This window comes from Pseudopodoces humilis, chromosome 7 (assembly GCF_049639895.1).
Source record: "Pseudopodoces humilis isolate 2021_Gansu_Grassland_sample_001 chromosome 7, ASM4963989v1, whole genome shotgun sequence".
Lineage (NCBI taxonomy): Eukaryota > Metazoa > Chordata > Aves > Passeriformes > Paridae > Pseudopodoces > Pseudopodoces humilis.
Window position 1 is genome coordinate 11,326,976 of NC_142206.1, and position 18,045 is coordinate 11,345,020.

The 18,045-nt window shown below is 40.2% G+C and overlaps 1 long non-coding RNA gene across 1 annotated transcript; it reads left to right on the forward strand.

Moving 5' to 3' along the window:
• The first annotated feature begins 13,603 nt into the window (after positions 1–13,603).
• Positions 13,604–17,760, forward strand: LOC106628632 (uncharacterized). Its single transcript, XR_001332043.2, has 3 exons — positions 13,604–13,841; positions 17,100–17,186; positions 17,560–17,760. It is a non-coding gene; the product is annotated as an uncharacterized LOC106628632 (long non-coding RNA).
• The last annotated feature ends 285 nt before the right edge of the window (positions 17,761–18,045 follow it).

An 18,045-nucleotide genomic window follows, 5' to 3' on the forward strand; every position in this document is an offset into this window, starting at 1 on the left:
TCTTTCAGTCTGAGCAGATCTTTCTATAATTTCTCTGAGGATTTCTTTGGTGTGTGCCTCTATCTTCATGTCAGCAGAATAGCTGAGGAGAGCCTGGGTTCCAGGGGTGGGCTGAACTGGGGGAGCCCAGCTGCCCTCCAGGCAGGCAGTGTTTCAGCCACTTAAGGAGGGTACATTGCTGGTCTAAAACATTGATGTTTCTGGTCCAGACCAAGCTCAGTGCTTTAATCGAAAATAATGGGCTAGAGATATCTAACTCTTTTTATGTGAGTTAGACAGCTTTTGGGAGGCAGCTGATTCTGGAGATCAGTCTGTGTTTGGAAAGCAGTGGTGCTTGTACTGACCTATTTTCCTACCTGTTTTTTGCCCTGAATTTATGCCAAGGTGGCATAAACCAGGTGCCAACCAACCCTGGTGCCTAACTGTAAGCAGGAAAAAAACCTGTGAGAACCCTGCCCTCAGCACCCAGAAGAGTGGATTCTACCTAATAATAAGGAAGAGACCCTAAAGAGAGATACGTTAAGTCTTTAGCACTGAGCAAAAAAATACAAAAGTGTGTATTTAGTGATTTTAGTTCATAATGAGAATGCCATAGTGTAGGAGCAGTGCCAAATTTATAGCACTAGCTCTAACGCAGAAAAGCTACTCATCTAGCACTCATGCCATTAAGTCATGACATGGTCAAACTGCACCATGGTCCATCATAACAGTGCATGCAGACACATTCTATCTAAAATTTATCTTTTAAGCAGTGTAATCAAATGGAAGAAACTGATCAGGAAAATAGTAAACTTAAAAACTTGTGATGTGTGACTGGCCTGTGTGCTTATCATATTGTACTTTAAAACAGATAAAATGATTTGTGATTGCTTAAAAATAAGGAGAGGGATAGGAGCTTCGGTGAAGCCTCTCAGTTCAGAGGTGGTCAAAAATTGCAGCTTTGCAAATGTAGAATTTTAAAAAAGATCCTGGTTAATGAAATTTTATATATATGTGAAGTGATGTTTGGTAATCAAGGCAAAAGAAATCATTAAGTCAAACTTGCAAATGGAAGGGAGAGAACCAAAAGGAAAATAAAGCATTATGGCAAGTAAGCAGGAACTTCAGAATGAGATTTCTGCATTTTTTATGACATGAGAGTACTGCCTATAGCAAAAATAAATGGCTTATTTAGGTCAGGCTGGCACCGGCCTGACCTATGCAAAGCGTTAACAGTTCAGGAACTGGAAAGCCATTGTCAAGAATGGAATGAAACATCACTGAGTTATCTAGGTTATAAACATTCCTTTGGCTTTCTGTATGAGAGAAAAGTGGTCCTGAAATCAAGCAAATAAAACTAGTATTACTAATATTGAAAATATTATGTCATTGGACAGTTTAAATTAGAAGAGAAGCACACAAGAGAAACATATGGGTGGAAGAGCCAGGTGATACCAACACAGGCAATGATGCTTTTAGCAAAGACAAATGAATTTGTGAAGCTGGTGACACTAAATGTGGAAGTGATTTTTAGGAAAGGTTCCTAAGCCAAGGAAGCAAAGAAAAGGAGACTAAAGAAGTCAATATACTAAAATGCAATTAGATATTTTTTTGTCTTTAGAATGTGGACACACAGGGTTGGAAACTACTTCCACCTTTTGATTTCATTTAGAAAAGAACCTCACCCTGGCCACTGGGAGAACATCCAAGAGCAGGAGCTTGGGTCTTGGAGCTGTGACTGCCCATGAGAGTGGGGCTGTGCCAGGGGAGGGGCCCAGGAAGGCAGGGCAGCCAGCCAGCAGTGTGGCATTTCCTGGCTGGAGCTGTAAAGACAAGATTTATTGTAGAAGCAAAGGGCTGTGGATCAAATGGAAGCAAGACTAGGATCCCAAGTCTACAGGGCCCATTTCTTTCTAATGAGCAGCCAACTCAATGAAGAAACCAATGACTCTAGTGGCAGCTTATAAATGATTCCTGGAGGCTTGGAGCTTTGTGAACTGCTTTCAGTTCTGCCTTTTCCACCCCACAACCCCACTTTCATCATTAGTAGAATATTTCTTCAGCATTCTACAAGATGCATGAGACTTTACAATGACAGTATAGTTCTTCCCAAGTTGTTCTCAGATGTTAGATATTTAATGAAACTGTACCTTAAACAGTGCTGAGATTTCTTGATGTTTTGTGAATAGCAGTAGACACCTTTGAGGCCTCTACAGGGAATCCTGGGTGCGTGAATTGAGGCACAGTTGAGTTGACCTCTCACCTCTGGACAGAGCTGAGCAGAGCAGGAGCTCTTTGGAGTGAGGCTGGAGCACACTGCTCTCAGCTACCCATCTTGAGCCTGCTCCAGATTTTTGATAAATGGTAATAAAATTGCCATGTAGGATCTAATAACATAATAGACCATACAGTCACAAACTCTAAGTATGAAAGGTAAACAAAATACTCTTCTGGCAAGGGTCTAACAGGGAGTTATAATTTATCCTTCTCTGCAGAATCTCTGTATAACATTCCACTTATTTAAATGGTGAGGCAATTAGAAAGCTTTTGATACAACATTGTCTTTAGACATTATAAAGCAAATTGTTTGTTAGTATGGCAGTAAAGGCTTTGCTGCAGCCAAACATGCTTTCAATGATAAAAGCAAATGGTTTACAAAGTCACAGAATAAGAACTGATTGTTGATTTGCTATCCTCCAACAACATCAATGTCAAATGATAATGTACTGTACTGCATGTTACTGAGTAAATAGCTATTTTTATATTGCTTGCTTTCATGCAAATTGGCTATTACCAGGAAAAGTAAAATATATGGCTGTCTAATATCCTGACGCAGTAAACAAATTGTGCAGGGAGAGCATCGGTGAAGCACCGAAGAATATTCACTGATAATTTCTGTCTCTCTAAAACTTCCAAAAGTTCACAATTCTCTTAATACCAGAGATAGACAGAGCCCTGTTGCTTTACCATTTACTTTTAATACTTTTAATATATAATAGCAAAATACTGAATATGTTCTATGTTAGCAGAATTTGAAATCACAGGATTTTTAGCAGTCACTGAGCATACAATGAGATATTATCTTATTTTTCTCTTCTGCCTTGAAGAAAACTCTAGAAGGTTAAAAATGCAGCTAAAGGCAGGAGCAATATTATAATACAAGGTGACTATGTAGCAACTATAAATAACCATGCAGTAAATATTTTGCTTTTTATATTCTAGTAGGTTTTAATAGCTTTCCCCAGTTCAGGCTGGGGAAAGGGAAGTCATATCTTGACAAGGTGATTTTCAATCAAGTTGTTGTTCTTTGAAGAAAACAGAATTCTTACAGGTCAGTGACAAACACCTGCCATGATTTATGCACCCATAGTGTGGCAGGCATGGGAAATCTAATAGGTTTTTCACTGTCAATTTATTTCAGATTTTGATCATTGCCTCTTTTGCAGGTTAGACTCTTAAACAGATGCTGATCCAGCCTGTGAGTTGTTGCATAATGTTATCTCAGTGGCCATTCCTGGAGGCTGCGGTGTGGTCCATGGAGCCAGTGGTCTGGTGAATGGTGCAATTCCGGAGCCAGAGAACTGGTCTGGCAGTGCCTGTGCCCAGTTTCCTCTCTTTCCCCAGCCTGGGGAGCCCCCACAGGGCATCCCCAGATCTGGCTCCTGTGTCTGAGCTTGTTCTGCCTGGTACAGGCATTGTAAAGATTAATGAGGCACTGAGTAAATAGTGGGGAGAAGGGAAAAAAAATTTGGTTTGCTAAAGAAGAAATTATCTGTTTTTTTCTTGGTATTAATCCAGAATGGGGACCAGGGTCTCTTGTCTTGTATGATTTCTTCATTAGTGTTTAAATAGGGTGGTTTAGAGCTAGCTCAGGAAGGCAGAGTTACCTGTCCTCTGCTCCTGTGCCAAAGGGAACACATACAAGTTATTAGGATATAATATACTCATTGATTAGGTAATAGCATGGCAGAGAAAGTTAAATATTTTATGACAAATTTAAATAGCAGTGGTTTCAAGTTCAGTAGGACTGGGGATTAAGAAAAAGGATTTCATCTGGTAAAGGTAGATAGTGGCCATTAAACTGTCCTCTGGAAGATGTGCTGAGCCTTGAATAATAAGAGTGTATTTGTGTGTGTATGAGTTTCCATAACTTGTTTTCCTAATCAATTGCAGTCTCAAGCAATTCTTAAATTGCCTTCCTTCTCCCTTGCCTCACTCCCTCAGCACTCCTCCCTCCTCCATTTGTTTTCCTTTAGTCTGTTTATGGACTTATAAGTAGGAAGTAGAAGTTAGACTGCTTCATAGACTGCTTATGCTCTATTTAAAATGGTGACATACCTAAATCTAATTATGCAGGAGAAGATAATGAATGTCACCTTGCTGGTGCATTGCCATCAGCAATGTCCACCCTATTTTCTTTTCTTTGCATTTCCTACAGGGAATGCAGTATAGACGGGGGAGGGGAAAACTATTCCATTCTAAATACTGTAAAAACACCTTGTGCATAAACCCATCTCTTCCTATTGTTGTGAATTTAGAGTGCTCAACCTAAGATAAGATCTGTGCTAATTAGAATGCTGCAGCAAAATCTTCCCTACTACTGGTACTACACTGATAATGTGTAAATTATCAGTGCAAATTTTAAGAAAAAGTGTTGATTCATTTCTTAAGTGCATCTTTTTTAAGCCATGCAGTTTTTTGAAAGTGTACTGGGATTTCTTTTGAAGTACATCTTGACTTTTAATAAACATATCAAAAGTACTTTAAAATATATCATAGCTAATTTTGCAATCCCACAAACCCATCACTTTTTATTACCTTTTAACTAATTCACCCTTTTCCACAGCAGAGAGGAAACAGTTCAAATCTCTTGTGGTATGTTTTTTCTTTCAGTTTTTCTGGTTGTAAATGTTTAGGGGGAAAAAATTACCTAGTATATCCCTCTTAAAAGAAAGGACAGAAATGTGTTCCCTCATGACACCTTGGCTAACTGGACTGTAATATATCTAAAGATACCAGGTAATAGGGCAATACCAGGGCAGCTTACAGTGCACCACGGTGATTTAGGAAACCAGTTTCTTACAGTTGGCTGATTCCTGGGATGGAGAGATGCAGGACTAAAAAACAACCCTGACAAAATGCCAGAAGCTAACCTGGAGTTTGTTTGCATAGCAATCTCTTGCATTTCTGCTTTTTCCTTTGAGCTACTCAGTGCTTTTTGTGCAGGAAGATAAATACCTGCAAGTCCAACTGAGGTGCTTAGACCTTTAATGGCATTCAGTTAATGCTTGGCAAGTGTGATGTGATTTGCAAAACCCATCTGTTGCTTAATCCTCTTCAGTGCCAAGAGTTATTAGGAAGGGACTGCAAACAAGATGAGAAATTGGAATGTTTATATATTGTGGAATGAATGGAAGAATCCTCAAGTGGCTTAAAAATTATTAGTTTTTCTTTAAACCTGTGGTAGAATTTGGATTATCAAAACAAGTATTACAAAAATTGAAGATGACCTATAACTGAGCAATCCTTTCACTTAAACCTTGAGAAAAAGTACAGACAAATGACAGCAGAAGCTGACTGCTGCCTATTGCAACAGCACCAAGCTGGATGTACGAAACTGTGCTGGGGTTTAAGAAATAGTCTGAGTTTCTTTCCTCATATGCACACCTAAGACATATCTCCAAGGCACATATGTGAGATTTCTCACTTTTTGCTCTCTGAAAACTTTGCAATCTGTTACATAGTTCACAAGGGGAGGAGGAAAAGCTTTATTTCATGGAAAGGAATGAGGCAATGAGTTAAGAGCTGACATTTTGTGCTTGTCGTCTTTGCTCTTACTGCCCAGGCTGAATAGCTGCAGGGTTTCTGAGCTGTTGCAAACAGCATTTGCAGCTGGATATGAGCTATGATAGACAGCTGATAGGTATTTCAGAAATGAGCTGCTCCTGCATAGTGCTTTTCTAGATGCAATCTCTGTGAGCCCAGTTCCAATGGTGGGAGGATGCGTGTGAGAGGGGAAGGAAAAATGTCAGCAAGATTGCTGGATGCACACATTAATTTGTACTAATATGTCTGGGAGGAGTTCTGCCTGTAACTATGGAGCCTGTGATCCACAGCTCCAGAGAAGATCCACAGAGAAACTGCCTTATCAGGCACTGAGCCACTCGGTCTCTGGCAGTATTCCAGAGGCATTTCACCGATGAAACAGGGGCTTCCACATAAGAAGCAGAAGGCAACTTTAAAGGAAGATATTGTATGACAGGGAGGTCTAAAGTTACTCCTTTTCCCTGTAATTATACAATTATGAATTCTGTAGCATGCACCGTGCTACAGTACAATGACAGTAACGTAATCTTGCTTCAGCTTACCGATAAGATGTGGTAGGAACTGAGATTTCCAGGACTCAGACATGCTTCTGAAACATCAGTGGGTTACCAAAGTTGTTGATTTACGAGAAAGTCAGAGTAAAGCATGGGATACCTGGACTAATTACCTGAAGAAGGCAGTCTGAGGCTGCTGGAGCCGAGCTGATTAGCATTCAGCATCAGCACTGGCAAATGAAGAAGGAGCTCATGGAGGAGGAAGATGAAAGGATTGTGTTTCCTGGGTGTCCCTCAGGCTTGCTTCACAGTGAGCCCCCCTGCAGTGCTTGCAACCCATCCCCAGGGTGCAGGCAGGACTGGGGGTGCCCACTGTGCCAGAGCCACATGTCCAGCGGGCTCCGATGACCATCACCTCCTTCAGGGGGGGTAAGGACAGTCTGAGGAATGGAAGGACACCTTCCATGGGAGCAGCCAGCCGGCATGCTTGGCTAAAGAGGATGTAGGACACTGCAGAAGCCAAGCAGTAAATGCAGAGCCAGGCAAAATCAGGACAGTGCTGTTGAAGTAGTTGGACTGCCCCAGTTGTTCCGTGTCCTCAGTTTGGCTGGAGAAGGGTTTCTCAAAGAACACAAGTGCTTTCTGTCCAAAACGTGAGGGTAAAAAAAAAAAAAAAAAAAAAGGCAGTCATTTTCTTTTAACGATAAAATAATTTTTCATAGTTATTTTTTAAATCTAGTAACTGCTGCTTTGACTGGCTGGTAGAAAACAGAGGCCCATGCTTTGTGCAGGATGATTATTTTAAAAACAAAATCAAGGCTGTCTGCAATTTGGATCTAATTTCACATTTATTTTTCATAGTTTGTTTGCTTAGTAGCTCTGCAGTAAGGCAGTGATTAGTTAAATTAGTTGTATATAAATTCAAAGACTTGTTCTTCATTTTAGATGTTCAGACTTAATTGGATTTAAATCAGATTAAAAAGTGACTTCTGAGGGAAAAATACCCCCAAGCATGCAAAGAGGGTTGCTTTTTATAACTTACCATATAAATGGCAATAGAGATTTTTATCTTTGTAACATTTATTCTCTCTTACAGTTTGCAATTCTATTTAACTTTTAAAGAGAATACTCTTATATTAAAATGTTAGCAGGGCAGAGCAGGAGGAAGTCATTGACATTTCTTTCTCAGAATAACCTGTTTTATACTCCAGAGTATTTTCTTTAGATTGTAATGAAATTTAAAACTTAAATATTATCGAAGGAGGTAATTCTATTATTTTATTTAATATATTAATTGCTGTGAAAATTACATAATACAAGCTATATTAAAACCATGGAAAAGACTTGGCGTCTCCCTCAGGAGATGCCTGGGTAAATCCAGATAGCTTCTCCCTTGGGGTTTAAGGGACTACCAGGGATTTAATTACAGGCTTGGGCCATATATGTAAATAGGAATTACTGAATAATGAACATCAGGGTTGGGAGAGTTTGGATGAAGATGGAATATTTTTAGTGCTATGGGAGTAGTTTGGGATAACCAGAAGTAACATCTGTGAATCCAGCAAATAAATATCCTTGCAAAGGAACAGAACACAACTCAGTCCTGACTGTCAAGAACAATTTATGCTGTAGGGCAGTAGCATTTTGCTGCCTGGCCTTTTTCCTAAATTTGAACATTTTTTCATAGGCATTTGGACAAATGAGGCTTCTGCAGGGTAAGCTATCTGCAGCTCTGCAGCCTCCTCGTGATGCAGAAGATTGAGGAGTTTATGCAAAATCAGATACTTAGCCATATGCAAGGCAGGATGAAGGTACAGCTTTTGGAGGACAGAGCAGAGATTTGTATTCAGATAATTCCCCATCTGGACTGATAAAAGGCTGGGGAATTCAAGCCATCTCCCCCAGAAGGTGTGTTTTCTAGGAGGCTTGACAGAGGCTACTACTGCAGAGATGTGAAGAGGCAGAAGGAATAACAACTGCTGGCTTCAAATGCCTCTGCTCATCTTTCCTATCAATTATTTAGACAAGAAAGATTTACATGAAAATTAATCATTAAATTTTGAATTGCTGCTTTACATCAATAATGAAATAGTTGTGCCAAATACAAACAGATAAAGAGAATAGGAAAAGAAATCATCGTTAACACACAAAAGGAAAAGTAATATTTTAATGAAACTATAAAGCTCATTACTGCTTCATGGCAGAGGGTTACTGTCAGTGACCTAGAACAGACAGCCTTATATGCCAAAAGTGAAGCCTCCTGTTTAATCTATCGTAAGTGATGTTGGCATATTTCAATTGTATGAGCTGGATTCTGTTAGATTCCATAAACAAGCCATTTTTGGTACCAAAATAGCTCTATAAATTAAAAAAAAAAATATAAATTAAGATTTTACAGATTTTAATACAGTCCTAATTTTAATACAGGTTATCTTTCAAGTGTCAACATAAAAAAGTATCATGGTAGACATCTGAGATTTATCAAATGGGGTTACTAGACATAATCTGTATCCCAAAATTTTGGTTTATGGTCATCTGAGATCACGAATTATCACATAAAGTTACTAGAGAGCAACATTATCCCAAAATTTCAGCTTGTGGTCATCTGAGACCAACCAATCACCAGCTCTTTGTTTGGGATATCTGCTGAGGTCACCAAATTAGCGGTTCATTTATAACAACAAGAATCTGTGCTGAGTGTTGTACAAAGACATAAAGCAAACACATGATTATAAATCCACAAATTGTTTTTTATGCCATGGTTATTAATTTCAAAAATCACAGACATGTTCACTATCACTCCAGCTGCTCCCATCTATCATTTCCATTAGGCCATCCCTTCCAGTTATCCAGCACTATTTTAACACTGTATTTTCAACTGCAATGTGATATGAAAGCAAATGCCTGATTTTTTTCCTAAAAAAATGAGAGAAAGGGCAGGAAAAACAGATAGGAATTAATACTTAGAATCTTAAGAAGAATTCGTTTTCCCAACCATCTACCTCCTTAGCTATGCTCTGTGTAACAAAATGTGCTTCCTAACCTACATTGTTTACTTTGCACTAAGAACACAAGACACTATGCAGGTGTCATAGGTAGTTGTATTCTAAGCAGGGGAAAACATGGCAGATATTTGCAATCTATGCAATACTATATACAGAGATTTTCTCCATAGCACAGAATTCAAACCATAAAAAAAGAATTTTCAACCATAAAAAAAGAAAAAGAAAAAGAAAAGAAAAAGAAAAGTCAAACCTTGCTGTGTTCAGACCTTCTTGTCTTTAGCAAGAGTTCAGCAGATACATTGGAGATTACTCAACTGCAATGAAACTGCACAGGAATGCAGAGCAAACAGAAGTCCACTCCCTCAAGGCAGAAATGGATGCAGCCATGAGAATAAAGGTCTGTTTGGAAGGATAAAATTGTTTGATCAGATCAAAAATATTTTTCAGGAGAAAACTCAGAAACCAGGGAACAAAAATTAAAATTCCTTTTTAATCATCCAAAATGAGCTGAGCGTGGCTTGGATTTTAAAAGAAACAAGTTAGTTGTCAACACTGCAACCAAGACACTAGGTATGATTCTTCCCACTTCAGTTAACTACAGCATGTTCATTTGTGTCAGTGTAAGAGATGGTCTGAAGTTTCCTTCATCTGCCTCATGACCATCACAAGAACAGAGACTAAGACCCTGAAGACCCTAGGGGACTTTGTGCAGGGGTTCTGGCCTGGTGGAGGTGGATGCCTGCTAAGTGATTGTTTGAAGGTGTGCTCGACCTGACACCTTCTTCCCAGAGCAACGGGTCTCACCACAATAGTGATTGTTTGCAGGTGTGTTTGCTGTGCTGCCATGGTACATTGCCTTAATTCCTGCTGGTGAGCAGGGACTTGTGAAGAGTGGCGTGCTTTGTACCCTGCACCTGCTTCTCAGAGCAACAGGTCACACCACAATAATCGATAAATCTCATCACCTTTTGGCCAACTGCCCCTCTCTTTGAAACAGACCATAGAAGTGACTTTTCTAAGTTACTTTCAGAGAGAGATCTCCCCATGGAAGAAGACACCAGCGACCCTGTCTCGTCCGTTGGTAGCTATAACTCCCCTTTTCTCACTCTTTACTTTGCGTCTGTCTCTTGCTCCCAGCCCCACCCCCCCCCTCCCCTTTCTCTCCCTCTCATCTATTGCATAACCCATGATGCTGGCACTAAAATAAAGATACATTATTGCTGTTGTGATTTAAACTGAAATCCCTTGGAGTCCTTTTTGCACTCTGAGATCAAACAAACCTCTCATGACTCCCACTTGTGTTAGTGGATCATGACAGCCAGCTGAGACACAGATGGGCCTCCTGCCTACAAACTACAAACACAAATGGAACTGCTGCTTAAGCTAGTTTAGTGCTGAATTAATTAATTGCAGATGGTAAATAACTAATGAAATAATGTGATTATTTATATCACATTTAAAGTCACACCTGCAATCATATTGGGCAGATTGGAGTATACACCAATTCAGTGATTCTGGATTTGTATCTTTGACATCCTCAGTCATTAGGATAACTTGACTCTTTAGATGATGATATACTCTACTTTCCAACCCACAGCCCTTCCAGTAAAATCTTGCTGAAGAGTGGCAAAATCTGACATCCCAGTGAGAACACAGCTGCTTACAGAAACAAGATTTAACACTCATCCAATAAATACATTCTACCTTCCACTTGCTCTCTGTTTCATTCACAAATTCCCTCTTTCTGCACTGTTCTCCAGCTTCTTTCCTTGGAAACCAAGCTCCTCCACTTCCTCTTCTACTTTGGGCCAGCACATTCCTGCAGTGGAGCAAGGAGTTATCTGCTGATGCTGTGCTAATTAAGGGCTATGGCTGATATAATTGTAATGCTTAAATAAAAGCAGAAAAGGCATGAAACCATGTACCATGGGGAACTGGGTTACTTTATAGAAAAAAAGGAAGGGAGGAGATGAATAGCTGAGACAGTCTCTCATCACCAGACATGACTTTACCTATAAGCCTTCTTCTTGCCTCATAGCAATGACACTGGCTTTTTTTTCATACCAATTCATGCATTTCAAAGGGCCAATAGCATAAAAAGATTCTAAAAATAGGTTGAAGCCTGAAACCAGAAAGCAGCTGTTTCATTAGCAACAAGAGAAGCAGAAGGGGAAAAAATTGTAGGACAGAACTCCCTAAGTGTGCCAAATGACTTGCATTTCATATATTTTAAGCTATCTAGCAGACATTCTTCTAGAATCAGGACACATTTCAGATGTACACTAACTGATATAGCTAGAACCTGCTGTGTGTGCTCTTTTCTCTTTACAGCAAGAAGGATTATTGAGAATCAGAGTCATGGGACATGACAACTATCAGCACTCCATGTTATAGGACATCCTACAGGATCATCTTGCACTGGAACAGGAAGCTTTTATCATTGCTATATTCTGATTTAACAGCTGGACACATATTCTGAACTTGTGCTTATAAAGTATCAGTGTCACAAGGTGGATTCTCTGCATCCCACACATCCTTGGACATCTTCACTTCTCCCATAGAGAAGAAATCCTATCCATGAAGATCAACATTCACCCTTTATCCAAAGCCTCTGCAATTCATCACAGGCTAAGTTCCTCATCTGTCTTGGAATGACAGCCTGGAAACAAAATGCAAATGGTGAGAAGAATGAAGAGCGATTCAGTGTCCTCAGTCCATCCAGGATTCACTGTGTTAGCTGGCAAGAGAGAATATGGAAACCCATACTATGTGCGTGAGTACACAGATATTCAAGATTAGAACAGGTGCTCGATTCAGACTGAGTTTAGGGATGGCAGATCTTCAGAGCTTATGACATCGTTAGACTGCTGGTATGCACACTCAGAACTGAGATTAAAATAAATATTCAGCAGATTTGTACACCACTGACAACTAAATGGTGTGAAAAGGGATGAAACAAGTTGAAGATAAACCCTTCATATTGAAAAGCAAGGGCAGAAAGAGATGCATCAATATTAAAGCTACAAATAAGGCTTGGAAATGAGAAATTCAATCCTAGTTCTATTAGACAGCTGAACTGATCACAAATGCCTTATTCCTCAGTCTCCATGTAACCCACCCCTAGGGCAAACTCACCCTGAGACCATCATAGCAGGCACCCCTCCTGTAAGAGCCTTCAGTGGTGGGACAGTTGATCTTGTGAGAATTTTTCCAGGCAGGGTGTGGGCAGCCATCAGACACTGATGGCTCATGGCCTCTGGTGTCCTCAAAGAGTGCAGCTCCTCGAGTACCAGAGGCTCAGAGTTGTACTACACATGAGATCTGTCCCCATGGAAAACATCATGAGCCCATGTCAGCTGTGGGAAAATGCTGTGGGAGACAAAACAGTCCCTCATCATTCTTGTACTTCATCCCTACTGACATGCTTTGCTACCTACACCTGGTCCCTGCACATGGACCATGACTGGGGAATTCCCGCTCCTTTCATCAGCTTAGAAATGCTTGGTAGGACCCAGCCTTCCCTATTGCTGCCTCTTCCAATCCACAAGCTCTGGGTACAATGTGGGAGGCAGAGGTGTATGGGTCACATGCAGGGATCTGTTATTCCAGGTTCCACAGTAGTGACTGTTGACGTATAGCTTATATTCCTGCCTCTGTGTCAGGGAGCTTAGTTTCAGCAAAAGGTAAAGAAGTTGAGCAGCCTCAGCGGAGTTACAGCGAATTGCTAGGTCTGGCTGCATCAAGAAGGGGTCCAGACAGAAAGCTATATGGAAAAAGAGGGTAGGGATAGGGCAAGGGAGGGGAAGGAATTTGTCAATAAAACAGCAGATACTTGACAGGGAAGGCAGCTAAAACTTCTTTTTCTGGCTAGAAGGAGCTTGTACAGATGGAGACCGTACTGCTCCTAGACAAGGACCAATGATACTTTTGACAGTATGAAACGACCACAGCCAATTCAAGTGTTCAGGTGCAAGTCACACCTGAAAATATGGTGCTATCTGGGCAAAGAAAGGAAAAGTGCTTTCTGCACTGCCTCACTGTTTGCCTCAGTTTTAGCCTTGGGAGATACCCAGTGCTTTAATGACCTAGGCAGATGAGATGGGGTAGAACTCATCCAAATAAATCAATTAAGAGGTCCACATCTGAGCTACTTGGATTAGACTTTCTCCTGAATTGCTAATGGACATCATACAATTCATCATGCAGTAAAATAGAGATCTAAAATAGGACAGGTGAGTCATGCTTAAAAATAGATAATCACTTCCATTAACTAATAAGGGAAGCCTGGAGTGCTCAGTTCAGCTGCAAATGTAAATACATCACAGGTGTCTTAGGTGGAGAGAAGCGAATTCCGTCCCAAGTTATTGTCAGTATCAGGAATGACTTCTTTTCCAACAGTGCCTGCAGATCTACTGGGACAAACCCTTGTGCTGTGTTTTGCTGCCTTTCTCTGGCTGCCTCCCCCTGCTCGAGCGCAAAGGCCAGGAATATGACAGTCAAGGCTGAGATACACAGGACAACTCCTTTCTCTTTTAAGGTATGTTTGAGCTGTATGCCCCTTCTTGAGATCAGAGCTACTAAAACCGAGACTTTCAGCCCTTGCTCCACACTTACAACACTGCAGAAGAGCTAAGTGCCATGTGTCAGAGGAGTGGCTGTGGAACACAGTGCTCCTGTTGCTCCTGTCAGCCCCCTCCTGCCCTAATTAAGGGTCAGTCCCTCAGTCAGCTCCCAAGGCTAACACTTCATTGTGGTCCTGTGAAGCAGGAGAGAGGAGCTGTGGGAATAGAGATGGTTGCCTTGTGATTGTCTTCAAGGTAGGATGCTATTTATTATATATGTTCCCCGGCCTCTCTGTAGCCATGGTCCTCCCTGCTGCAGCTCAGAAAGGGGGAAAGATATTATAGCATGAACTAAAGGGACTAAAACGAGTTATTCCAGCTTTATTCTGGGGATTGAGTGGAGAAAGAGAAAGAAAATTGATAATGTGCTCTTTTTTGAAGTCAGGGAGAGGGGGGAGGGTTACAATCTTACAGCCAATGAGGAAAACTGGGGAGGAAGAGATAAGGGGGAGAAGCTAACATTCTGTATTTCAGGGGTACATTCTTGGGTCATACTGATAGTAAAAGGTTTTAAAATCATAGAAAATTCGGGGACTTAGAAAGAAAGTTAAGCTTGGAAAGCCCTGGGAAAAGTAGGCCCTTGTGCTAAATGTTAGGCCTTGTGCTTGCTAAAGATCAGGTCAAACTGCACTTGTGTAGTCAGTATATGATAAATAATACAATTGTTAGATGTGATTAGATGTAATTATTGTTTAAAGAACATGAGGAACAATGTTAGGGGGTTGAGGAGGGATCACGAGAAATCCATGCTTGGGTAAAAACAATGCATACAATAGAACAATGTAAGTTTAATAATTAATATGTAAGTTATATAACGATAGAGTATAAAAACATGTTCAACTCAAAACCAAGTCAGGTCAGATTTGGGTGTGTGTACCCCTGACACCCAAAACTCTTCAATAAAGCACCTTCATATAATCATTCAGTGATTATGTGTGTTCCTGAACACTAACAATACCATTTTTCTAAATGCATTACAACAGTAGGAGGGGAAGAAGAGAGAGAGTCTCAGTGTGCCAGGCCAGGTGGTTTAAGGACAAAACAGCCTGGTGACCAGGAGGGATCTTTACGGGCAGGAAAGTCACCTTTGGGGCTGAGAAGCAAATTGTGCTCTTGGAAAGAAATTCTCTTATAACAGAGAAGACTTAACCTTGCAGGGCTTGAAAAAATAATTGGGAAGACTTGCATAAATTTGAAATCTTCACTTATCCATGTCACCATGTCTCCTCCAGAGAGGCTGTGGTGGGGGAACCAAGCTGCCAGAAAAGAATGGGAAAATGGTTTGGACTGCACAGCCTAATCCAAAAACTATTCCTGACTTCTGTGTCAATTCCAAAATTAGCAGGATTTCTACATCAAATCTTCCTATATCCCTCTAATATCACAGCATTTTTCTCATGATCACTCTTCCTCCATGACCACATTGGTACCTAAGAGTTATTTTCACCATGGCAGACAAGGATTCCCCTGGTGAAGACAGTGAGTGCTATTGAAAAAGCCCTTGCTTCACTTCTGGGTTTGGCCAGCCAAAATCCAGGGAGGAGATACATTATATACTCATTGTGTATCAAGATTTTTATCTGGAGCTACTATGAAGAATTAGCTTTCCTCCTCAGAATGCCTTAACAACAAGTTGTCAGAAAACATGTATGGCTACTGTGTGTCCTCTTTGCCCATGTTTCCCAGCTCCCAGCCGGTGGGCCCTCCTATCACCCAAGATAACCAGTCCTTCACTGACAATGTCCCAGAGCAGTGCTGCACTCATCCTAGTAAATTCTGATGCTGGTCAGCAATCCTCTGCTACCATGCAGGAATGAGGGAACAACTGTTTAAAGTCACTGTTAATGTATCCAAAGGACCTGTTGGCATGATCACAGGTCCACTTTTAAGTACCTGTTTGTACAGATACAGAATATAAAGAATTTAGTCAAAGATACCTTGGAGTCATCAATAACTTAACACTGCAAAAATGTAAGCCTTTTGGGTGACTATCCCAATAAGTGCTGTGCAGTTTCTTGGTAATTAGTCCTACAAACGCCATCATTAAACTTTAAACTAATATAAAGAAAATGTGCAGCTGAGCATGCTAATAATAACACAAAGCCAGTTTGTTATACTGAATGTCTCCATAAAGATATTCTTTATAACACCTTTGGCACAGCTGGGACCTTGCGCAATTAAATTTGATTTCACTTTCTTACAACTCTAAGCATAACTGGAAACTTCTAATTAGTTACAATTATTCTTTTAGAAATGTGTTTCTATTTAGGATAATCTTGTATTCTTCTAGCCAAATGCCATATGTATTTATTATTATTGTCTCCTACTGACGGCTTTTTAACTGAGACACTTTGACCAAGATAAATTACTACATGCCTCCCAACTACAGCTCTTTGTGTGGCATTTTCTTTGGGCAGTAAAATAATTTACTAAGTGAAAAATAGCAGTTTATGGAGATAAGATAATTTTCCATTCTACTATTTTAGGTAGAGATAAAAATGCTGATTATCTTCTAAATCTAACATTTCCACACCCCACCCCACCAACAGCTGCTAATAAAGTAGCCTCATTAATGAGACTTCCTCACCTAATTGTGTTTCCCTTCTGCCTAAAACAGCAGACAAGTAAGCTACAGTTTCCTCTCAATGTCTACAATGCCTGCCTAGCTGGCATGCCCAGGAGCACTCCTCATGCCGCTCAGTGGGAGATGCAGGACCAGGAACATCCATGCCCAAGAAACCCACCCCAGAACCAGTAAAACATGGTCTTGAAAAAGGACAGTCCCTACTGGTCTCTGTCAGTGCAATACAACCCATGATTGTATGCTACCTGTGCTCTGAAGCCATGAGGTGCCAACTACAAGAACAATTAAGCAAAAAATGCCTGTTTACTGCACAGTTGTGCCCCAAACTATAAAAGCTCATATGTGTTCACTCACAGAGTTCATTCAAGCAAGAGGGAGAGGTTGAATTATCAGCTAAAATGGAAACAGACAAAAAGTGATAAACTGGAGAACAAACCACTGGAACTTATTTACTTCTTGAGAAATTAATGAACCCCATGAGCTCAAACATTGCAAAGCAAATTAAATACATGTCTTTCCCTTTTAAAATCTGGAGAATTACAGCAAGTGGAATTGACTTTATGCTTGTCTTCCTTCTAATTCACTACAGGTAGCAATCTGGTGAAACCCAGAAGGGAAATGGCAAGACAAATCTACATCAAAATGAAAAGAACATTAAATGAAGGAGCTGGAGCAGGTGAAGGAATAATACATAACTTTAAACATTATATAAGTTATTTTGTCATACTTTTGTCATCATTTCCTTACTTTGAAATCCTCACTGTTTAACTTTAAAATCACAGATGTAAGCCACAGTACACCTTAGGAGCTGATTCTATCACACAAGATTTTGAAAAGATTGACCAGCAAGTGAAAAGCAAGTAAAGTTAGAAAGATTTGTACTTATACTGCAGGGTCTGAATGCTTTCTAGGTCAGTGCTCTATCTGACTTAATTTGCACTTTTCTCATCACCAAGCATTCAGAAATTATATATATATAATACATACATCATGTTACTCGAGTAAGTCATGAGTTCATTTTATTTACTTGTCTATTTTGATGCATACAGGTCGTTGCCTTCCACATTCCTTTTTCTGGACAGGAACCTTAGAAATTTACCACGGGGGTACGGGAGAAAGAAGCTAAAGTTTTGAGACTACAGTGTTTCAAGAAGCATACCAAGCCCTTTCTCCCAGCATTTTTAGGTTAATGATACAATTGTAGCAACCAGCAAAAATTTGAATATTAACAATAAATGGGTTTTTGTAGACTAAGTCTCAGACTCAATCTCTTTTCTCCAGAAACATACCTGACAACATTGTTTAAACAATTCAATTAGTGATAATTAGTGACTTTGGATGACCATGAGCCAAAATTATAAAGGTGACCTCTAGTAACTCCATCTATTAATTGGTGATCTCAAGTAAGTCTCTGTGCTAATTAGCAACCACAGATGATGGCCATGTTCAAACTGTTGACTTCTTCTGTGCCCAGACATGCATGCAGTGCATGTGATTTTGGGGTCACCACATTAACTCCTAGAGGTCAGTTCCAG